Source organism: Manis pentadactyla, chromosome 1 (assembly GCF_030020395.1).
Source record: "Manis pentadactyla isolate mManPen7 chromosome 1, mManPen7.hap1, whole genome shotgun sequence".
NCBI classification, from domain to species: Eukaryota; Metazoa; Chordata; class Mammalia; order Pholidota; family Manidae; genus Manis; species Manis pentadactyla.
In genome coordinates this window covers 68,513,791-68,537,692 of record NC_080019.1, presented here as the reverse complement: position 1 = coordinate 68,537,692, position 23,902 = coordinate 68,513,791, and the positions used below count along the sequence as shown (strand labels likewise).

At 38.3% G+C, this 23,902-nt stretch overlaps 1 protein-coding gene across 4 annotated transcripts in view; it reads left to right on the top strand.

Moving 5' to 3' along the window:
- The first annotated feature begins 4,745 nt into the window (after nucleotides 1–4,745).
- Nucleotides 4,746–23,902, top strand: part of PPP2R3A (protein phosphatase 2 regulatory subunit B''alpha) — a 270,561-nt gene continuing 251,404 nt past the window's right edge. For 3 of the 4 annotated variants that reach the window (XM_057498104.1, XM_057498095.1, XM_036877361.2), the window contains exon 1: nucleotides 4,746–4,879. The gene's annotated coding sequence lies outside the window, so the exon portion shown is untranslated. The remainder of the gene's footprint in view (nucleotides 4,880–23,902) is intronic. The other variant, XM_057498092.1, reaches the window with a different exon arrangement.

Sequence of the window (23,902 nt, the reverse complement as noted above, 5' to 3'; positions counted from 1 at the left end):
GTACTAAATCTATAACTTTTGAGTTATTAGGCTTGTAAACAGAGTTTAAGTGCTTAGGAATATTGGTTTATTAGATTTGTAAGCCTGCTTGATTAATGTTTTAAGTGATTTAGAGAATCAGATATATTACATTTGTAGTTGTATTTTGAAATATCTAAGAATTTAATCAAGTTAATAAATGTTTGGAAAATTTAATCAATTATACTTATACATTGATTTTAAATTATAACAGAATATTGTATTTATAAATAAAATTACAAGACATAATGTTAAGCTTAAAAGCCAAAGGAAAACTAGATTTTAAAACTGGATATCTTTAATAAAAATGGCATTAATTAAACAAAAGTAGTTCTAAGTGTTCATTTTTGTTTTCTTTCTGTTACAAAACCTTGTCTTGTACATTAAAAAACACAAATGATGAAATAATGAAAGAATCAACTTCTCCCACATAGTGATTCTCACAAAAACCATCTCCTTAATCTTCAAGTAAAGAAAATCAAGCACCTTCTACAAGAGTTACCATATTGCACTGCTAGATATATAACCAAGAGAAATGAAGGTATATGTACAATACAAAGACTTACACATGAATGTTCATAGTAGCCTTGTTTATAATAGCCAAAACTGGAAGCAACCCAAATGGCCATTAGCAGGTGAATGGATAAATGAACGGTAGTATAGCCATATAATAGAACATTATTCAGCAATAAAAAGGAATAAAGTACTGATTCGTGAATTGGTACAACATAGATGAACCTTGAAAACATACTACATGTATGAAAGAAGCCAGATACAAAAGCCACATGTCCTAGAGCTCTATTTATATGAAACATCCAGAATATTTATCAATCCAGAAAGTAGGTCAGTAGTTGTGATTAGGAGAGAGGATACAGGGAAATGGAGAGTGGCTTAACTTTAACCCCATTAAAGAATGGGGTTTCTTTTTGAGTTGATGAAAATGTTCTAAAATTGATTTGGATGATGATTGCACAGCTCTGTGAATATACCTAAAAACACTGAATTTTATATTTTAAATAGATAAATTATGTGGTATGTAAATTATGTCTAAATGATGTTACAGAAAGGAAGGAAGGGAGGGAAGGGAAAGATGAGAGGAAGAAAACAAAAAGAAAAACAAGAAAGAAAAACCCAAACTTCAAACTTTTAAGATTTCCCAAAATAATCACATTCCCCCTGCAAGGAAACAATATATCCAGAATCTCTTGCATCTATATCTAACCACTCTGTTGTGGCTGTCCTGCTTCTTCACATTGTGTTCTTCTGAATTAAAATCTTGTGTGGTACATTTGACTTAGCTTCAGTCATATACCCCACCTTAGCTGCAAAGGAGGTGGGGAAAGTGAGTTCTGGCTTCCACTTTACGAGTCAGGACTCCTAACAGTTGAGATTTCCCAAATAAAGGAAAGCTATTCAACAGCTGCTGAGAAAGTATAAGAACATGACAACTATTTGCTATGCTCAGCCACATGTGGAAAGTGAGTTAAAAGGAAGCAAGATGGGCAGCAGAAGGACCAGTTAGGTGGCTGGTGCAGCCCACAAAGAGATGGTGATGACGTGAACTCCCAATTACTGAGGGAGCAGTAATAAAGGCAGAGAGGAGCAATGTAAAAGAAAAGTCAGCAGAACTTGAAGCTTTGCTCCATAAGAAAGATGAGGGAGCAAGATTTTTCTCTTTATCAATGATTTTGAACAATTTGATCATGATATGCTTTCATGTGGTTTTCTTTATGTTTCTCGTGTTTAGGGTGTGTTGATATTCTTAGATCTGTGAATATGTAATATCCATACATTTTGGAAATTTGGGACCATTATTTATCCAAATATTTTTTGTCTCCATCTCTCTCCTTTGGAGATTCCATTTACACATATATTAGGCCACTTGAAATTGTCCCACAGCTCACTGATGCTCTTTTCATTTTTTTAAATCATTTTTTTCCCTATGTATCTTTCATTTTGCTAATTTCTACTAGTATGACTTCAAGTTCACTAACCTTTTCTTTGTCCATGTCGAATTTGCCATTGATCCTATCCAATGTATTTTTATTTAGACATTGTAGTCTTCATCTCTAGAAGTATAATTTGGATCTTTTTATATCTTTCATGTCTTTGTTTAACTTTTTGAATATTTGAAATATAGTTACAGTAACTTTTTTTTCCTTTTTTTTATTTTGGTATCATTGATAAACAATTACATGAATGACATTGTGGTTACTAGATTCCCCCCATTATGAAGTCCCCACCATATACCCCATTTCAGTCAGTTACAGTAACTTTAAATGTCCTTGTCTGGTAATTCTAACATCTGTGACATTTCTGGATATGCTTTTGAATGACTGACTTCTCTTTATTATGGGTTGTATTTTATTAAATATCATCAAATCTCTGGTTCTATTATAAGTTTATGAGAAATACAGGGGCAAAGGAACATGTTAACATCACAGGGGTGCAATGAGAAAAACGCAGAATGTGGGAAACTACACAGAACAAACAATTTCTTCAAAATATAAAGTGCAAGAAAAGAATTTCAGAGATGTTAACCAAATGCAGTAACCTTGTTTGATTCCTGACCTGAAGAAATTAACTATATAAAACACTGATGAGAATATTGGGAAAAGTTGAACACTAACTAGATGTTGAAAAATTGTTAATTTTTAAAGATGTTTTAATGATTTTGTGCTTGTTTTTAAAAACAGACTATGTTGTTTAGAGATAGATACATAGTGAAATATATATGGGTGAAACAGTATGATTCCTGTGAATTGCTTCAAAATAATCCAAGAAGGGAAAGAGGAGGTGAGAGTGCAAATAGAACAAACTGGTCAACAGCAATTGTTGAAACTGAGTAATAAGTAAATAGTAGTTCATTATATTATTCTTTCTACTTTTGCAATATTTTATATTTTGTCATAATTAAAAAATCAGGTACTCTCTTCTCTAAGAAGATTTGCCCTCCTCTGTCTCAACACCTAATAGAATTGTGCTCAGGAATGTTCTTCTCCCATCCAAATAAATTAAACACTCATTTATTTCTAAATCTTTCTTCCTAATTCAGCCATAAACCCTTGAGAGCAAAGATTGTGTCTTATTCATTTCCTATTCTTTGTATCTCCACCACCAGCCACAGAGCCAGAGTGCAAAGTAATGTGGCTAATTGGCAGTATTCTAGCCACAATTCATAACAGGGAGGCTGACTCCATCATATTGATTCAAATTTCTTGTTAAGTGTTGTATCCTTTATAAATTTGAGTCATACTGCATGTAAATATATGACAAAAGAACCAAAGGAATCCTTATGTAAAAACCCAAGCAATAAAACTGTTATAAGACAAATCAGATCTAGCAGGGACTGGCAGCGTGTCCAGTGCTGAAATTGTTTTGTAGTTCTCTATGTACTTCCTCTTCTTACAAGTATGCATTGCACTGTGACCTTTGCAAAGTCCTTCTGTCCTTCCCTGACTTCCTCACAGGACTGCTCTAAGTCTCAAATAAGATACCATATTGCATGTGAAAGGGCTTTTTTAAAACTGGAAAGCAGTATATAGTTTAACATATAATGGCTTCTTTCTATGGCATCAAGACATCTCCCAGAGCACATAATTTCAGCTTTTGGAAGAACTGATCTTGAATGAAATCCTTCAGCAGACAAAGCCTGATTTGACTTTATATGTTATCTACCTTTATATGTATTTTTTTTCTTTCCTTGCAGTATAAATACACACATGACACCTGTTATACAACTGGTGCTGTGCTAGAGTGAGAACAGCCAGGTGCCCAGGACCTATTCTCACAGGACACCTAATTCCTTAGCTCCTAGGTGCTTCTTACTCATCCTGTTCAATCTCCTGATTGATTGGCTTCTTTATTATTTATATGCTTATATATTTATTGATTTATCTTTTTAATTAAGAATTTTACAAAGTACTCTTAATTGGAGGTTCCTAATTCTGGGGAAATTTCCGTTTTACAGATGTGTTCTTAGGAAGGGCATGATTATGGGCAGGTGGCCTTTGAGTTCCTGGGGTAGTATAGGTCAGTTTCAGGAGGTCCTTCCCGGGCTGTCTTCCCTGCTATTGATGAGGTTATGTTCTAAGCCAGATCATTTTACATGGCACTAAATCTGGTGAGCTTTCTGTATTTGTGTTATATTTAACAATAACAGTTAAAAATAAATATTACTTCTTTCAAAATTCAGTTTGTTCTCTACTTCACAACGAAATGTAGGGTAGTGCTGGCCACTGGAAGGATCAGAATGACCGGGAATGTCTGGTCAGCAGCGAGGGCTGTCTGTGGCTCCAGTCCGCTTGGGGAGGGTAAAACAAATAATGATGATAACAGTAACTACAACGATAACAATCACAATAAATTAAAAGCACAGTAATAACAAATCCGAGCGAGAGACTCGCATCCGGCAAACAACAAACAGCAGTAAGCACTACAATCGCGTCCCCGCGGAGCCGCCACGCGAGGGACCGAACCCTCGGCACCCACTGCGTCTGTCTTTCTCTCACACGCACACATACTCACTCTCTCACTCACACACACACTCTCTCACACTCTCTCACTCTCTCTCACTCACACACGCTCTCTCACGGTTCCTGGCGGTCGGCCCCTTTCCAGGCCGGGACAGCGGTGTGGGCGGAGCCTGGAGGGCGGGGCGGGGCCTGGCTCCGAGGGCGGCACGGCGGAGGGTGGGGCGAGGGGAGGTGGGGGCGGTCGCGGCGGCTGGGCGGGACGCGCTCGGGCCTCAGCCTCTCACTCGCCGCCCTCGCAGCCCCAGATCCCGCGCCGCCGGGAGCGCGGGCTGAAGTGCGGCTTGCGAGCTGAGGCCGCCTCCGGAGGAGGAGCCGCGAGCACTGAGGTAGGCGCGGAGACGGCCGCCGCGCGGCCCGGTGCCCTCGCGCCCCAAGCCGGGCCCGAAGGCTGTGGTGAGGCCGGGGGGCGGTGCGCAGAGGCCCGGGCGGGCGGGGCCGGGCCTGGGGGCGGGTATCGGCCTGCCCGGAGGGGCCGGAGGGGCCGCGCGGCGCTGGCTGTGCTGGCAGAGCCGTGGGGGTCGTGGTTCGAGTCAGTGCGGGCACCTGTGCACGCCCAGGTCGGTCCCTGGCCGTGGCAGCCCGGGAGGTGTGGAAACCGCCTGGCCGGGGCGCCCAAGGAGGAGGGAAGGCGGGGGACGGCCTTGTCCTTCCCACTTTCGGGCTTCTAGGCCGGTTCGCTCGCACAGCCCTCGGGAACTTATTAACAGGAACTCTTGGCAGAGGAACAAATGCCAACGTTTTGGAAGAACTGAGAGTCACGTCGTTAGGCGCTGAGGCTTTATTTTCCTTCCCTGCCCCCTGCCCAACCTCGGCCCGACTTGGCCAAAGAAGGATGTGTCACCAGCTAGGGGCCCGGGGCGGGATCCCGGCCCGGCTGGGAGCGAGGGTACCTGAGACAAAGGTAAACGGAGGCCGGGGTCTGCCCCGCTCTGCCCTGCCCCGCGGCCGCCGCGGGCCGCCCCAGTGGGTCTCTCTCGGCTGACCCCGGCCTCCGCCTCGGAGGGGCTTTCTCCTGGGGGACTCTCGATGGAAACCAGCTGGCCGGCTTGGCGTTGGTTGGCGCATCTGAACTCTGTTGTGCTCATATTATTCCCAATCCTCCAACTCTCGGAAAGCTTAAGGAAATTTTATCCAGTTTTAGTGGTCAGCAAATGTAAGGGAGGATAAACTGCTGTTTGTAAATTATAAGTTATTTTCTTCTTAGGAAATGGTCTGAAAACTCGAAATAAAAATTCTTAACACGTAAGCAAAAAAAGAGTGATTTGTAGTGCCATCCAAAATCTGAGCAAATGTTTCTCCTCCGATCATTTATGTACAAAACATCCCCCCAACCTTTGGTGCCAGGCATTTTTCTTTGTTCTTCATTAGTCTCAGGCCTCAGTTTCTTGTAAACAGAGCACCCAGAGCTCAGACCCTAAGGATTGCCATACTAGGTCAGAGCCTGTGCATCCAGCTCAGTAGACAGCAGGCTTGTGTTGTAATGAAACACGGTTTTCTTTCTTGGTGATACCATTAAAAATTACCTTTATTTTGTTCCTTTCAGTAGTATCCATGACATTTAGTGAGAGCCTTTTAAAAATCTGTAGACCAGTCCTAATTTATACATAGAATTTATTCACATTTATTGCATCCAAATGGCTCTCCTATCCTCTCTGGCAGAAGAACTTAAAACATGAAATACTTGTAGAAAAAACAAATCTTTTATAAATCTGGGAGCTCAGAAATTGAGGACCAGGAAACAATTTTTTTTAAATAGAAAGCTTTGGAGAAGTCTTTACCAGGACCAACGTGGCTGTTGAGTTCAAAGATAGCTTTATCTACTAACAATCTGAACATTAAGCAGTTAAAGATTTATTTGTATTCATTAGAATTTGCATATTTTAAAATACTGTTTAACATTTTGGAGAGTGAAGGAGCTATCAGACTTTATCTTAGTCGGAACTAATGGCCTTAATGTTTAGTTGAAATCAGCTACCCTAAGAGAATTTTTGTTTCAGCAAAAAGGGAGTAAAGAAGATGAGTGATTTTGAAATATGGGGCACTTGAGGGGGTTACTTATTCAAACCATAACTTTGCTTTTAAATTTGTCATAGGCTCCCATTACCCCTTGCAAGCATAGTCTCCACTGATATGGCTTTTGCCACCTTTCACCACACAGCTAAAGCATTACTTCCTTTCTGGAGCTTTTCTTGACACATAACACCCCAACCTTGTTCCCCACAAAACAAAACATCAACAATAAAACACTGCCTGATTTGAATTGGTCATCCTTGTGGATCTTACCATTCTCTAAATTATTTAGACTAGATAATTAGATAATTCTTTGTTGTGAAGGGCTATCCTGTGGTTGTAGGATGTTTAGTGACATTCCTAACCTCTTAATAGATACCAGTGTTACCTCCCCTCTGCACAGTCTTGACAAAGTCACACAACTTGCACCATTGTGACTATCAAAAATGCCTCCAGACAGCCATATGTCCCCTAGGAGAGCCAGAGTCATCCCTGGTTAAGAACCACTGTTCTAAATAGACTGCTGGCTGAACACCAGTGACACTGCATGGCCCTCATTTGCTTATGTGCTGATTTTCTCTACTGTCCTATCCTGAGGGCAGGAACATTCGTCATTTACTTAACAAATATCTGAGGGCCTACTTTGTCAGCTAGACACAGTTTAAGTCTCAGAATACAGTGGTAAAAGCAACTGATGTGGTGTCTGCACTCCTGGACATTACAGTCCAAAGAAAGTGACAGATGCATACATATAAAATGATACAGTTACCTCATTACAGTTGTAACAAATTCTGGGAGGAGTACATAGAACAGGGGTCCTGACCTGGTTTAGAAACCAGGAAGTTTCCTTGGGAAATGACCTTTATGGTGAAGTGGACTCTGAAGGATAAATAGAAGTTACAAGGTGAAGCTCAGGGGGACAATATTCCAGGCAGAAGAAACAAAGGCCAGTGTGGCTGGAGCTGGAGAGTGATAAGACAGGATGTACAAAATGAAGCTGGGAAAGTAAGCAAAGACTGTCTTAAGCAGCAGGTCTCAGTCCAGCCTGCTCATCAGAATCACAAGAGGAACTTAAAACAATATTAGTGCCTGGACCATGCTCCAGGCTCATTAAATCAGAATGTCTTCAGTGGGTCCTACTCCTTCTCCCAACTGCCGTTTTCCCCACACTTTTCAAAGGGATAACCACTGTACTAGTTTTGTGTATCATTCTAGACATTTTCTGTGGGCATTCTTTATTCCTGTTGTTTATGCAAATGGTAGCATACTGCACACAGTTTTGTTTTATTTCATTCTCAAGTGTCTTGGAAATGATTCCATTTTAATATATAGTTTCCTATTATTTTGAATGACTGTATAATATTCCATTGTATTGATATACGATAGATTATTTAACCATTCCACTATTGATGAGCATTCAAATGGTTTCCAGTTATTTATTATAACAAACAGTACTATGCACATGCCAATACACATGCATGTGAATATATGTGTAGGATAAATTCCTAGAAGTGAAATTATTGGGTCAAATATGTGGACACACATTGATTTATAAATATTTGTGTTTATGAAAGATCTTCTCAGAAGATTGGAGAAAATGGTTTGAAAGGAAAGGAGTAAATGTGGGAGACAACTAACCCCAGTTAAGGTTACTGTGTGCTATAGAATGAATTGTGTCCTCTCCAAATGAATATTTTGAAGCCCTAACCCCCAGTGTGACTTTATTTGGAGATAGTGTCTTTAGGTGGTAACTAAGGCTAAATGAAGTCATAAAGGTGGGGCCCTGATCAGATAAACTTGGCAGCCTTATAAGAAGAGGAGGGAGAAAAGGCCATGTGAGTGCACAGTGAGAAGGTGGTCATCTGCAAGCCAGGAAGAGAGTCCTCACCAAAAACTGACCCTACTGGACCTTGATCTGGGACTTCTGCCCACCAGAACTGAGAAAATAAATCTGTTGTTTAAGCCATCTGGTTTATGGTATTTTGTTATGGCAGCCTGAGCCAGCTAATACACTGTAGAAGGTAGGAGAGAAAAGATGGTAGCTGGGACCAAGGTGGTAGCAGAGAAGATGGAGAGAAGTAGATGGAGTCAGGAGACATATTAAGGAGGCATAATTGATAGGACTCAGTGATTGATATGTACAAGCAGTGAGAGAAAGAAGTAAGTGCATAGGATGACCAGGGCTCTGGCTTGCCCAACAAGGTGAATGGTGGTGGTGTTACCTGAGACAGAGAACACTGGATAGATAAATAGTTCTAAGGTGGCTTTAAGTCACAGTTCTCTTTAGGACCAGTGAGGCCTCCAAGTGGAGATTGCACATAAGCATTCAGTAATTCAAACACAGAGCCCAGAGGAGTGGGCTGAAGTGGGGACACAAATATTTAGGTGTAAATTGAAGAGTGTGGATGGAATTACCCAGGGTAGATGTTATGAACCCATAGTCCACAGTGGAATCTGGCTTACAGATGTGTTTTGTTTTTCCCATGCCATGGTTTTGGTTGCTGTTTAATTTTGAGCTGGTTGCCAATAATTTAAAATTTGAAGATTTTCCATGAAAATCCATATTTGGGGCTTTTCTTGAAAAATGAGAGGATGTAGCACTACTGAGCTGCCCTTCCCATATGGCAACAGTTGATGGGAGCTAAGTCATCACTTACTGAACTGCTTTCTAGTTCACCAAAGAGCTTACCACTTCTTGAAATTTATGCCTGGGCTGCTTTGTTTAGTTACTTCTCTGATCTTATAGGCATTTGACTGTGTGATCTCTGCTCTAGGAAGAGAGTACAAAAGAGTGATTCTCATTTTGGCTGCATTGGAAACACTGGATGATTGAAAAATACTGGTGCTGGAGCCCACTGCAGAAATTTCTGTTTTTGTTTACTTGGTCTGAATTGCAGCCTGGGACTTTTTAAACTCCTCAGGTGATTCCAGTGAGTGGTGGAAGTTGAGAACCGTTGGTAGAGATTAAGAAGAGGAGGGCTCAGGCTCAGCATCTCAAAGTTGGGTAAAGGAGAGTAGCCTCAGGAAAAGGATGAGAAGCAGGCAGAGAAGTAGTGAAGAATGGCCCCTTGTTTGCAGTTAAGATATACAAACTTAACCCAGTACACTTGAGGGTGTTTTTAATCAGATGAGAGAGAGTGAAGCTTTCTTTTGCATGTATACTTACTGTTTATTTTACATGTATATGGTGTTTATTACTGCAGAGAGTTATGTACACAAAAAACAGATAATGCTTTGCTTAATGGGCCATTTAAAGGATTTTCAAGAGTAATTTAAACTATACTTGACTTTTGTCTTAGGTGCTTACTTTAGAATATAATTCCAGTTTAAGATGTGTCATAAAAGGCAATAGAAGGGGAGTATTTTAAAAAGAGAAGTCATTGTAAGACCTACCGGCCTTATTCCGGTCAGCGTTTCCTCCCCGGTGAGAAAACGAGGGCCACGGCAGATCGATGCAACAAGCAAGAGGTTTATTATTATTCCAGCTAGCTGGGGTCCAAGTGTCTGCCCAACACAGCGGGTTTCAACAAGGACCCCGAGCACTCAAAGCCAAGGGTTTATATAGCATTTTCAAAGCACTTAACTCATAGTAATTTTCCACAGCTAAGCGTCATTTTTGCGAGTCATACATCCTGGGGGTTAAGCAAGAGCAAGATAAGACCACTCCTCAAATGTTAGGGTAGTTCAGCAAGATAAGCTGACCAGAGTGGCAACCGCCCATATCTTGGTATGCACGATTAGTTGACTAAAGGTCACAGCCGCCCACAACCCGGTGTTCATGATTAACTTGTCACATACTCAGAAAATGGCTTCTCGGCCCTTAAGATGGCTACTCTTACGCTAACTTATTCCCATTCTTACATCATCAAGTAAAGCTATAGATTGAAAATAATGTGGATTTAGTAAAATGAAGGCTTCAACTCCAGTAAGAACCATTTTGAATGAGAAAAGACAAACCGTTTGAAGTGGGTAGAAAGTAAGGAAATGGAAATGGCACATGTTGGAATAATCTTTGAGAGGTTTACACAAGGGGAGTGATGAGGAAGAGACCAGTGTCTTATATGTCTGTATGATAAGTGCTCAGTCTGTGTTGGTTACCCAGCTTTTCAGGAAAGTAGCTCAATGATGCCTAATTACTCCTCTCCCCTATTTGAAAGGGGTCTTACTTATATTTGTTTTGGAGACTTTGCTTTTTACTGAGGAGGTGTTTTGCCTAGACCCTTCAAACTCAGATGTTGGTGATTATGCCCTTAGTCTCTTTCTTATCTGGAAAGCCATAGAGCTCTTAAAGGCCATTAGGGCTCTAGTGACCCTGACATCATCCTTCCATTGAACTGATGAATAAAGACTAGATTGTTGGCATGTTCAAAATGGAATACTTGGCTATATCAAGGAATATGTATCTAGTTGTCAGATTCCAAGGAGTAGGTTTTGCAGCTGTATTTTTTCCAATTAACTTAATATAGCTTGTTCTCCAGTTGCATGCATGTAGCATTTCTCATACTTTGAAATCTTTACCATTCATCATGATTAAGGGTATGGATATCAGTTGGAGGAGTAGGCTCATTGAGCTCAGAGAGAAGGAGAAGAGAACACTGAACAAACTTTGATTTCCAAAAAGTTGTGTTAATCCTGTTACCTTGAAGACCTTGGGTTAGAGTGACTATCCAGAGAGGGTCATGCAGATGGCCACTACTAGTCTGTCTCTTACCCATCTTTGCCTCATTGGCAACCTTAACCTAGCATAGGAGCATTTAAAGTCAGTTTTGCACTTCATGTTTCTAAGAGTTGAGATCTGCCAGCAGAACAGAAACCATAGGGGTTAGAAAATGCCAAGAATTATTAGTGAAGAATGATGTTTATGAGTTGAAGATATGAGCCCATTGCTGTGTTCTTTGCAAACAGGAGTATCATCTTTTGAGTGATTGGACATTATAGCTGCTATTGATTCATAAGTTAGGTGGATAATAGTTTACTTCTGTATAAAGGATGACTTTGTGACATGAGTAGCAGACTTTGGTCTAAGAAGATTTGTACTGGGAGTCTATGATAGAAAATATTTTGTTTAGAAACTCTTACGCATTGGGGCAATTGTAGGAATTCCACCATTACAAATATGGTTAGGTACTATGCCTGTGGATGGTGCCAGATGGAGGGAAGATTTCATTGCCAAGGTCCTTGAGAGCTCCTTGGATTTACAGAGGAGACAGGGCAGTTGAGTGGGCAGGCAGAGGACTTGGAGTCAGTTCTTGAATGCAAGGTCTTGACCTGTCAAGTGTGAGCTGTATGATTTTTTTATTGAGTTAAAATTCATAGCATAAAAGTTACCATTTTAACCTTTTAAAGTGTACAATTCAGTAACTCCCAATACATTCACAATGTTGTGCAACCATCACTGCTACCTAATTCCAGAACATTTTCATCACCCCAAAAGAACACCCTGTACCCATCAAACATTCACTCCGTATTCCTCTCTCCCCTGATTTCTCTGGAAACCACCAGTCTGCTTTCTGTCTCTGTGGAGCTGCCTATTCTGGACATTTCATATAAACGTAGTCACACAGTATGTGATGTTTGTATCTGGCGTATAATTTAGTATAATGTTTACAAGCCTCATTCATGGTGTAGTATGTGTTCCTCTCTTTGAGTGATGTTCATTCCTTTGTTTGAATAATAATTCCATTGTATGGATATACCACATTTTATTATCTGTTCATCATTTGATGGACATTTGGGTTGTTTATACCTTTTGGCTACTGTAAACAGTGCTTGCAAGAGCATTCGTGTACAATTTTTGCTTGAATGCCTGTTTCGGTTCTTGTGTATATACACCTAGGAGTGGAATTGCTGGGTCACATGGTAATTCTCTATTTAACTTTTTGAGGAGCCACCAAACTGTTTTCCACAGCAGCTGCATCATTTTATATTTCCACTAGCAATGTTGAAAATTGAGTTTCTCCCCATCCTAAACAAAACTTGTTATTTTCTGAGTTGTTGTTATAGTAATACTTCATTGCAATTTTAATGTGCTTTTCCCTAGTGATTAATAATATTGAGCATCTTTTATGTACTTGCTGGCCATTTGTGTGTCTTCTTTGAATAGATGTCTGTTCAAGTCTTTTTCCCATTTTTTAATTGGGCTGTTTGTCTTTTTGTTGTTGAGTGGTTATTAAGAATTCTTTATATGCTCTAGGTATGAGCCCCTTGTCCAATATTGTCCAATATATGATTTGCAAATATTTTTTCCCATAATGTAAGCTGCTTTTTCATTTTCTAATGGCCTTTGCCCAGAAGTTCTTAATTCTGATGAAGTCTAATTCATATTTTTTATTTGTTGCTTATGGGTTTGATCTCATATCTAAGAGTCCATTGCCAAGTCCAAGGTCATGTTGATTTATCCCTGTTTTCTTCTAGGAGTTTATAGTTTTAGTTCATGCATTTATGTCTTTGATCCTTTTGAGTTAATTTTTATGTGTGAGTTAAGGGTCCATCCAATTCCATTCTTTTGCATGTGGAGATCCAGTTGTCCCAGCCCCATTTGTTGAAAGAGATGTGTGTTTTTATGCAAGTCTCAGACTCTGAGTTTTCTCATATGGGAAATCAAAGTGATAAAAAACACTTGCCTCACAAAGTTGTCCTAAGATTAAAAAGAGAGGATGTGTGTGTCATCACTTTGAAAAGTATAAATCACTAAACAAATACTCCTGGTTATTTTGGTTTGCCATGTATAGCTCATATGTGAAGACCCCTGTTAAGTTAGTGTTCTTCAGTAACCTCCAAAAGTCTTCCATTCTAGTGCATAGAGAGTCATGACATAACTAGAGGTCATGGATACCTCTGGATACAAAGTCACAGGTGTAAGAGGTAGTTGGAGAAATTATACCCATCTGGAATTGAAAGTATATTTTCTTGAGGAGCATGTGTTTATCAAATTTGTTTGCTCTTCCTCTCAAATTTAGGGATATCTGTTCTAGGTATATAAGGTGTTGTTTTCAAACTAAAGAGTTTTCAGGCATAGTAAGAGAATAAAGGCAGTTCTTTCTATTGGACCAAGAATCCTCACATTTCACTGTGTCCACTTTTAAACTTCTAGAACTGAAACTGTTCCCTGATTCAGTGGCTAGTGATCTCATTTATTTAGACAACAAGTATTTATTGAGTTAGCAGTAAGTGTCAGGCACTGTACTAGATATAAGCCTATGATATTAGACCAAATTCTCCCTTGATCCTACAATCTCCCTCTAAATCTCTTCCTCCCTACAGTTGTCTCACGGAGTCCGGTTCCTTTCCACCAGTCTCTCCAGAGCTCATGTTAGTCAGGCCTTTACCCCCCACATTGCTAACCCCAGTGAGTCACTTCTCAGCCTTTGACTTGACCTTTCAGCAGCATTTTGCACAATTGATTATTCCTCTTGGTTGAAATGCCTTCTTCACTTAGCTTCCAGACCACTGCATTCTCTGGATTTCCTCCCACCTCACTGGAGGGTCTTTCTTGGCCTTTTTGCTATTTCCTCATCATCATTCTGTCCTAAAAGTTGAAGCACTATTTAGTCTTCAAACCTCAATTCTTCCTTATCAACCCTTTTTCCTTGGCATTTCACTCAGTCTCATGACTTAAAATACTACCTGTATACCAACAACAATACACCAATGACTACCAAATTTTATCTCCAAGTTAGACCTCTCCTCTGAATCTCACACTCCAATATCAAAAATGCCTACCTGACATCTCCATTTGGCTATCTAGGAGACATCTCAAAACTGAACTTCTGATTTTCCCCTCTAAAACCTGCTCGTCCCACAGCCTGTCCCATCTCAGTAAATAGCAACTCCCTTCTCTAGTAGCCCGGGCCAAAAATCTTGGAGTCATCCTTGACTCTCATCTTTCTCTTTCATCCCACATTCAGTCTATCAGCAAACCGTGTTGGCTCTCACCTTCGGAATGTATCTAGTTTGGGCCACATCCCACTCTCCTGCTTCCACTTTGTCCAGACCACCGTTATATCTCACCTGAATTATTGCCATAACCTAATCCTTTCCCCCTGCTTCGGTCCTTGCTCTCCTAGAGTGTGTTCTCAACACAGCAGCTTGAGGGACCCTGTTAAAAGTAAGTTCTCAGCTCAGTCTTAATCTACTAGACTCTACATAATCTAACCCCCCCTTACCTCTCTGATTTTATCTCCTACTACTCTCCCCTATGCTTAATTGAAATGGAACCTTCTTTTTACGTGCAACAAACCAGCTATGTTCCTGCGTCAGGACCTTTGCTTTCCCCTAATATCTCCAAAGCTCCTACCCTCAGGTCTTTGCTTAAAGTTCACATTCTTCAGCACTCCCTGTCATCTTTCCCTTTTAAACTTGCTTTCCAGAGCTCCTAATAATCTGGGTGTTCCTCCCACCCTCTCTTCCAAGATTGAGCACTGAGGCTGTTCCTCTCCCTCTATTTGTTTATTCCTCATTAAGCTTTCATTTGAACAGAGTCCCTCCAGTTAAGAAAGTTAAGAACGTTTGGAAACTGCTTGTCTGTGAGGTTAGAAATAACAAGCAGAGATTGGTGGCTGTGAATGGAGATGTCATTAAGGACTCAGAAATCGTAGCAAGGGCACACTTATCCCTTCCCTTTTGTGGCTTACAGGCACGCTCCCTATTTTACAGTCGCGGGGGTTGGAGCCCTGGTATACAGCTACAGTGAGTACTGGTGAACACAGGGCTCCTTCCAATACCAAGCCCCCTCCCCTCCAAGCACTGTGCTCAGATGTACCATCTTGGCAATGTTGGTATTCTCTCGGTAGTCTGTTTGGAAGCCCTTTGCCATAGCAGGCCCTGCTCAATGAGCAGAGGCTCCCTCAGTGCTGGTAGCCATATTGGGATCCTTGTGTTAAAGGCAGTTAAGGGTTTCACATAATGGAGAGAATGTACTGATTCTGTGAAATGTCCCAGACCCTAAGGAAAAGGGCAAATAGATCAAACCCAGTGATAGTCTGTCTCCATAGCAAGTACAGAACAGAGGCTTCATCTGGGTCATTGTTTCTCAGCCTCTGCAAACCTGCAGGCCTTCATGAGGGCCTTCTAGTGGGTTTGTGTTATTAAAGGCTAGATATTGATTCATTGTTTTAATCTGTATTTCAATCTGTATTGATTCATTTTTTTAAAAGACACCACATTATTTCTAATGAATTTTTAGTCAAGCAAGTATTATATAAATATATTCTCCTTGCTTTGGCTCTTTCCCTAGATGACAAAGAAGTAGATAAATAAATAATATAATTTCAGATCATGGTAATAATGCTATGAAGAAAATTAAGTGGGGATGCTTCCCTAATGATGAATGCTTGGACTGGGTCCAGTTTTTTCCCTCTTTTAAACATTCCTGAAGTGAACATCCTTATGCTTTTGTAGATGGATAAATGTTTATACTGCCTAGATTTTGAAAGTTGAAATTGCTGGGTCATAGAATTACATAACCAAAAATTTTGATACTACCAAATTGGTCCCCAATGTATCTATACTAATATTATATAAAATATATAATATGTAATATAATTAAAAGCAGAAGTGTTTTGGTTTCTTAATAAATATTTTCACTACTTTTTAATTATACTAGTAATACTGAATACAGTCTCTAAATAAAATTAACATAAGGTTAAAAATCCTCAAGCCTTCACCAACTTGCAAATTTTAGTTTCTCAAATTTTTTCATTAAAATTTTTAAATTGAAGTATACTCAACATACAATATTATTTAGTTTCAGGTGTACAACATAATGATTTGACAATTGTATACATACAAAACACTCACTATGATAAGCATAGTTAACATCTATCACCATACAAAGTAATTACAATATTGTAGACTACATTCTTATGACTTATTTATTTTATAATTGGAAGTTTGTACCTCTTTATCCCCTTACCTATTTTTGCCCTTCCTCCCCCCACTGAAGTAATCACCAGTTCTTGGTATTTACGAGTCAATTTCTGGTTTGTTTTATTTTTCAGATTCCACATATAAGTGAAATTATGTGGCACTTGTCTTTCTCTGTCTGACTTGTTTCACTTAGCATAATATCCTCTAGGTCTATCTATATTGTTGTGAATGACAAGATTTAATTCTTTTTTATGGCTGAGTAATATTCCATTGTGTTTGTATACCATATCTTCTTTATTCATTCATCTATCAATGGACACTTGATTGCTTCCATAACTTGGATATCATAATAATGCCACAATAAACATAGGAGTGCAGAGCTTTCCTTGGAGCCCCTCCTGATTAGCGGGCACTTTCTGTTTTCACTGATTAAAAGAGCTTTTCTGGTGGCTCCATTAAAAAAAAAAAAAAACATAGGAGTCCATATATCTTTTCAAATCAGTGTTGTTTTTCAGGTACATACCCAGAAGTGGAATTATTATGTTGTATGGTATTTCTATTTTTAAATTGTTGAGAAACCTCCATCTGGTTTTCCATACTGTTTTCAACCATTTTACATTCCTACCACAGTGCACAAGGTCTCTCTTCTTCATGTTATTTCATGTCTTTGGATAGTAGCCATCTGACTGGTAAGATATCTCTTATGGTTTTGACTTGCATTTCCCTGATGATTAATGATGTTGAGCATCTTTTCATGTGTCTGTTAGCCATCTGTATGTCTTCCTTAGAAAGTGTCTATTCAGGTCCTCTGCCTATATTTTAATGACATCATTTGAGGCTTTTGTTTTGTTTTCTTTTCTGGTATTGAAATATATGAGTTCTTTATGCATTTTTATGTTAACCCCTTATTGGACATATCATTTGCAAAAATCTTCTCCCATGCAGGAGATTGCCTTTTCATTTTGTTGATGGTTTCCTTTGCTGTACAGCAGCCTTTTGGTATGACATAATTCCACTTGTTTATTTTGCTTTTGTTTGCCTTGCCTGTGGGAACATATCCAGAAAAAATTGCTAATGCTGATGTCCACTGTTGATGTTTTCCCCTGGGAGTTTTATGGTTTCAGGTCTTACATTTAGTTCTTTAAAACAGTTAGAGTTTATTTTTATGTATGATATGAAACAGTGGTCCAGTTTCATTCTTTTACATGTAGCTGTCCAGTTTTCCCAGCACCACTTCTCAAAGAGACTGTCTTTTCCCCATTGTATACTCTTGCCTCCTTTGTCATAGATTAATTGACCATGTAAGTATAGGTTTATTTCTGGGCTCTATATTCTTTTCCATTGATCTATTTGTCTGTTTTTGTTCCAGTACTGTACTGTTTGGATTACTATAGCTTTGTAGTATAGTTTGAAACCAGGGAGTGTGATACCTCCAGCTTTGTTCTGCTTTCTCAAAATTCTTGGCTATTTAGGATCTTTTGTGGTTCCATACAAATTTTAGAATTGTTTGCTTTAGTTCAATGCTGTCTGTGTTTTGATAAGGATTGCACTGAATCTGTAGATTGCTTTGGATAGTGTGGCCATTTTAACAATATTAAATTTTCCAACCTGTGAGCATGGAGTATCTTTACATTTATTTGTGTCTTCAGTTTCTTTCATAAGTATCTCATAGTTTACATTCTACAAGTCTTTCACCTCCATGATTAAATATATTCCTAGGTATTTTATTCTTTTTGATGTAATTATAAATGGGATTGTTTTCTCAATTTCTCTTTCTGATAGTTCTTTATTAGTGTATAGAAACACACTGATTTTTGCATATTGATTTTGTGTCCTGCAACTTTACTGTGTTTATTAGTTCTAACAATTTTTTAGTGTAGTCTTTAGAGTTTTCTATATGTAATATCATGTCATCCATCTATAAATGCAGTTCTCCTTCTTCCTTTTGGATTTGGATGCCTTTTATTTCTTTTTCTGGCCAGTACTTCCAATACTATGTTGAATAAAAGGGGCAAGAGTGGGCATCCTTGTCTTGCTACTGATCTTAAAGGAAAAGCTTTCAGCTTTTCATTTAAGTATTATGTTAGCTGTGGGCTTGTCATACATGGCCTTTATTTTATTAAGGCACATTCCCTCTATCTCCACTTTGTTGAGAGTTTTTATCATGAATGGATGTTGAATTTTGTTAAATGCTTTTTCTATAACTAATTGAAATGATTATATGATTTTTATCCTTCATTTTGTTAATGTGGTATATCAATTTGTGGATGTTGACTCATCCTTGCATCCCTGGAATAGATCTCACTTGTTCACGTAAAAGAGTGTATGACCCTTTTACTGTGTTGAATTCACTTTGCAAATATTTTGTTGAGGATTTTTCATCTGTGTTCATCAGGGATACTGGCCTGTGATTTTATTGTCTTGTAGAATCCTTGTCTGGTTTTGGTATCCGGGTAGTACTGGCCTCATAAAATGGATTTGGAAGTGTTCTCTCCCCTTCTAATTTTTGGAAGAGTTTGGAAAGGACTATTACACTTGTTTTTAATTGTTGTTGTTCTTAGTCATAAGTACAGTTTAATTTGTACTCATAATCTGTTGGTTAAAATGGAACATGTGTGAAACACATGTCAAAATAATCATAAATTAATGAGGAGTATGGAAAATGATAACACTGCAAAACTATTTCAAGATGCTCTTCATGAAATACATAAGTTGTATTCATCCGATCAAAATTTTATAAATCAAGATGTCCCTAATACTTAAAAAACTACATGATTAAAAGAATTGGGTGAAGGGCATAAGGGAATTCTTTGTATTATCTTTGCAATTTTTTGGAAATCTATAATTACTTCAAAATAAAAGTTTTTCTTAGGAAATCACTATAAATATAGGAACATTAGCCTGGCATGCCTTATGTTTAAAGTTACATATGTATTCATTCCTGCATATAATTGGCAATCACTATTTCCTATTCTTACATCTACCCTAGAGAAAATAATTTCAGATTGCTTCACAAAATCCAAATAGCAAAATAAAGATACTCTATTTAATATCATGAAATACAGAAGGGGCCTAATCAAATAAAGATGCATTTCTAAAATGGATTGTCAATTGAAAGACTCCAGTTAAATAAGTTCACCTTAAAAAGCAATTCATTTTCAACTTATTATATAACTGCTGTTGTATACAGCTGGTTGTTTATTTTATTATAATTAATTGTACTCTATGAAGGTATTTAAAATTCTAAAAAGGAAAGATTTAAGTACTTTGAAATGTGAAAAAGAAAAAGTATATGGGAATTCTATTCAATTCTGTTCAATTTGTTTCATTTAATGATAATAAAGATCTACAGTGTATTTGCTGAGAACTTAAAGAACATGAAGCCATTTTACCTACCTTGACATTTAAAAACTAAACCTCCAAATTAACAAAATAAGCAGTGGTTTTTATAAGCTCATAAGGGAATATTTCCAAGTGTCAGGTTATACAGCAGTTTGTTTATTTTGGATGCTATAACAGAAGTTAAATTTCAGCCTACATTTTAATACACATTTGATGCTAAGTCCATCTTTTAATTTAATACATTTGGTTGGTGATCTATTTTTTAATATTTTGGCAATGTCATTCAACAATATATATTTTATTCTCATGAAAAAATGGTTCACATACTGTGAGTAGAAGTTAAAATTTGTCCTTAAATATAAGCAGTATACAACACAAAGAAACAAAAGGCACACAGACTGGTAAGGAAGAAGTTAAACTGTCACTCTTTGCAGATGACATGCTATTGTACATAAAGAACCCCAAAAAATCCACCCCAAAACTACTAGAACTAAAAACAATACAGCAAAGTTGCAATATACAAAATTACTACACAGAAATCTGTTGCATTCCTCTATACAAACAATGAGCTAACAGAAAGAGAAATCAGGAAAACAATTCCATTCGCTATTGCATCCAAAAGAATAAAAATAGAGTGAAATTACAATTGCATCAAAAAGAATAAAATACATAGGAATAAACCCAACCAAGTAGGTGAAAGACCTACACCCTGAAAACCACAAGACACACATGAGAGAAATTAAAGAAGACACCAATTAAAGGAAATGCATCCCGCACTCATAGATAGGAAAAATTAATATTGTCAAAATGGACATCCTGCCTAAAGCAATCTACAGAGTCAATGCTATTCCTATCAAAATACCAACAGCATTCTTCTACAAACTAGAGCAAATAGTTCTAAAATTCATATGGAACCACAAAAGACCCCAAATAACCAAAGCAATCCTGAGAAGGAAGAATAAAGCTGGGGGGATTATGCTCCCCAACTTGAAACTCTACTACAAAGCCACAGTAATCAAGACAATTTGGTACCGGCACAAGATCCATAGATCATTGGAACAGAATAGAGAGCCCAGATATTAACCCGTACATATATGGCCAATTAATATATGATAAAGGACCCATGGATATACAGTGGAGAAATGACACCTCTTCAACAACTGGTGTTGCTGAAACTGGACAACTACAATTAAGAGATTGAATCTGGATTATTGTCTAATTGCATACACAAAAGTAAACTCGAAATGGATCAAAGACCTGAATGTAAGTCATGAAACCATAAAACTCTTTAAAGAAAACAGAGACAAAAATCTCTTGAATATAAACATGAGCAACTTTTCCCTGAATGCACCTCCTTAGGCAAGGGAAACAAAAGAAAAAATGAACAAATGGGACTACATCAAACTTAAAAGCTTCTGTACAGCAAAGGACACCATCAGTAGAACAAAAAGGCATCCTATAGTATGGGAGAATATATTCATAAACAACATATCCGATAAGGGGTTAACATCCAAAATATGTAAGGAATTCACACACCTTAACACCCAAAAAGCAAGTAACCCGATTAAAAATGGGCAGAGGATCTGAACAGACACTTCTCCAAAGAAGAAATTCAGATGGCCAACAGGCACATGAAAAGATGCTCCACATCACTAATCATCAGGGAAATGCAAATTAAAACCACAATGAGATAATCACCTCACACCAGTTAGGATGGCCAACATTGAAAAGACAAGGAACAACAAATGCTGGCAAGGATGCGGAGAAAGGGGAACCCTCCTAATACTGTTGGGGGAATGTAAATTAGTTCAACCATTCTGGAAAGCAATATGGAAGTTCCTCAAAATCCTAACAATATATTTTTTTAACTATTTAATGGTATTTAAATGGTAAATAAAATGTTATTTTAAACTATTTCATGGTATTTAAACAAATAGCATTTGACCCAGAATTCCACTCCTTTGAATTTACCCAAAGAATACAAGATCCCAGATTCAAAAAGACATATGCACCACCATGTTTACTACAGCACTATTTACAATAGCCAAGATATGGAAGCAACCTAAGTGTCCATCAGTAGATGAGTGGATAAAGAAGACATGATACATATACACAATGGAATATTATTCAGCCAAAAAAAGAAAACAAATCCCGGCATTTGCAGCAACATGGAGGATCTAGAGGGTATTATGCTCATTGAAATAAGCCAGGTGGAAAAAGACAAGTACCGAGTGATTTCACTCATTTGTGGTATATAACAACAAAGCAAAACTGAAGGAATAAAACTGCAGCAGACTCAGACTCCAAGAATAGACAATCGGTTACCAAAGGGAAGGGGGTATCAAGTGAGGGAGACAAGGATTGAGGGGCATTATGATTAACACATATAATGTAGGGGGGTTACGGGGAAGGCAGTATAGCACAGAGAAGCCAAGTAGTGACTCTACAGCATCTTACTACGCTAATGGACAGTGACTGCAATGGGGTAATATGGGTGAATGTAGTAAACACAATGTTGCTCATGTTGAAACCTTCATAAGATTTATCAATGGTACCTTAATAAAAAATATGTATATAAATATATGTATAACCAGTATAATTAAAGACTGCCTCATAAATTTATAATAAACCCTTAATAATGTCGTAATGTAAGATAAAATACTTTTACTTATAATTGCTTTAGTATATGTCATACAAAAATTTTTAATGATTTTTTTTTCATTCCTAAGGAGTTGAGCAGTATTACTTTTTAAAGTTTATTAGTCAAAAAGGTTGGGAAACATTGATCTCCCTTGTAGGCCTGATCACTGAAATTGTAGTGATTGATGTCAGATTGAGCCTGGAAAAGACATGTAACATCATCAGAGTGTAGGAACAGAATGTATCATGTGATGGGGCCCTTTAACTGAAAAGCACAGAATTACTGCCCACTTTCAGAAGGATAATAATTTCCCCCTTTCAACCCATGTTGTTGCATTGGTCTTAGAAGTGGGCAGATGTGCACATGTATTGCTCAGCTGTCCTCACGAATGTCCAAAAGATTCTGGACAGCTACAAAATCATGGACAGTGACTGCAATAGGTGGGGGAGGACTTGATAATGTGGGTGAATGTAGAAACCACAATGAGGTTTTTGGCTACAGATTTAATGAAGAGACCAAGTGAAGGAAGGAGATAGAGTATTATGAAAGAAAAAAAAATTGAGGTCCTTTAGGAAAAACAACACATTCATACCGATAAGTCGAGACCACTAAGAGCTTCTGCTGCTTGTCACTCAGCGCATGAAGGTGTATGAACAGAATCAATGAAGATGTATGTTTGCATGCCATATAAATTGATTAGTTTTAAGGACTAAATATCATTTAAAGATACAAATAGAAAGACTGGCTATAGTAAAAATATAAGGGGAGTGTATCAATTCACTACAACTTTAATAAGTACAGCCAGCCATCATGGAAGCTGAACATGCATCTCTCTCTCTGTCTCTCTCTCTGTCTCTGTCTCTGTCTCTGTCTCTGTCTCTCTCTCTCTCTCTCTCTCTCTCTCTCTCTCTCTATATATATATATATATATATATATATATTATGTCTGCTCTCTCATATGCATTATGATTATGTATTATGTTTTCACACCAGCTCCTGCTGCCATGCTGTTCATCATGGATGCCCCAGAACAGTGCCCTTTGCCATCAAATACACAGGACCCTTAAGACCCAGAGTTCTCAGCTAATTGACAGTGTTTCATTACTTCAATTCAAAGTCCCTAGGCAGGAAAACAACATTGGCCTACCTTAAATCAGTGTCCCCACTGAATCTGTTCAGGAATTGGAAAACAGTGTTATCCCATCTAGCCTGTGGACAAGGCAGGTTTCTTAAGACAGATATTTATTGTTCAATACATAAAAGAGAAGACCTGTTTGAAGAGGAATTAATTGGTGCCTTGAGCTCTGGGGAAAGAAAGGGGGGTTGTATAAATATGTATTCCTACCCCTCCCCAAAAGAGATGGTAAGAGTGTAATAGGAAATGAAGATTAGGTCAGTTTACAACATGAACCACTGTCCATTCTGTAGACCTGGGCAGCTTTGTTGCCTCCAATAATCTTTACAGATGATTCCCACCCAGCAAGAATGG